This window comes from Propithecus coquereli, unplaced genomic scaffold (genome assembly GCF_000956105.1).
Source record: "Propithecus coquereli isolate 6110/MARCELLA unplaced genomic scaffold, Pcoq_1.0 Scaffold25, whole genome shotgun sequence".
NCBI lineage: Eukaryota > Metazoa > Chordata > Mammalia > Primates > Indriidae > Propithecus > Propithecus coquereli.
Genome location: NW_012148063.1, coordinates 2,688,489 through 2,689,633, shown reverse-complemented (window position 1 = coordinate 2,689,633; position 1,145 = coordinate 2,688,489).

The following is a 1,145-nucleotide window of genomic DNA, read 5'->3' as shown; positions in this document are numbered from 1 at the left end:
TACATGAATGATAAGGGTATAAGAGAAGGAAGCAAACTTGGTTATTTGCTTGGTGTACACACACGCACACACACACACGCACACACACACACACACATGTTCCTAACAAAAAAAAAAAGAGGAAATGCTTATGACAATTGAAGTCTTCATTTCTATAACTGGTCACGTGTCATAGCATATATTTGTAAGTACCTTCCTCCACTACCCATTCTGTATTTCCTTTGCTTACAGCAAGCATCCCAGCTGATCATAGTTCTTTACCTGGTAGAGTGACCCAAACCTTCATTCCTGAAGGGTCTAGGCTGTTAGTAGTCCTGTCTGGATTTGGTTGTAGAAATTTTCCATTGACTTTAATCACAGGGTATGGTATTACTGAGAGATGCCCTAAGGGATCTCTTATGTTCCAGACATACCCTTCCTTACCTCCATTGTGGAGTAGCAGGGTCCCTTGGTAGTCAGGATGTACCACTCAGCCAGCTCAGAACCTCCCTTTGTTTGGCTGTTGATTCAGCTGCATGAAGAGCCCAAAGTGTCTGGGTGACAGTCTTAATTTCCAGTCAATGGAATCATTGTTTTGCCTCCTGGTGGAAGCATTTCTCTCCTTGGAATTGAAACCTCTAGGCCAGCATAACATAGGGTTGTGAGAACACAAAAGTTTGCTAGTGGATCACTGGGCTAATGGTGAGTGGTGCGACTTCCCATTTTCACCCCTTATTTCCTGGACCCATAAATCTTGGGCATAAGAGAAATGGCACCATATATTACACACTGATTCAAAGAATATACAGCCTTCTGAAGGACCTTACCCCAGTCCTGCAAGATGTTGCCACCAAGCTGGCACTGTGACTGAATCTTTAAAAGGCCATTCTACCTTTCCATTGAGCCAGCTACTTCAGGATGGTGGGGAACATGGTAAGACAGGTGAATTCCATGAGCATGGGCCCACGGTTCCATTTCTTTTACTGTGAAGTGAGTTCCTTGTCAGAAACAATGGTGCGTAGACAGAATACCATGAAAGTGGATAAAACATTCTGTAAGCCCACGATGGCAGTTTTGGCAGAAGTGTTGCATGCAAGGAAGGCAAACCCATATCCAGAGTGTTATAGATTGAATGTTTGTGTTCCTCTGAAATTCATGTTGAAACC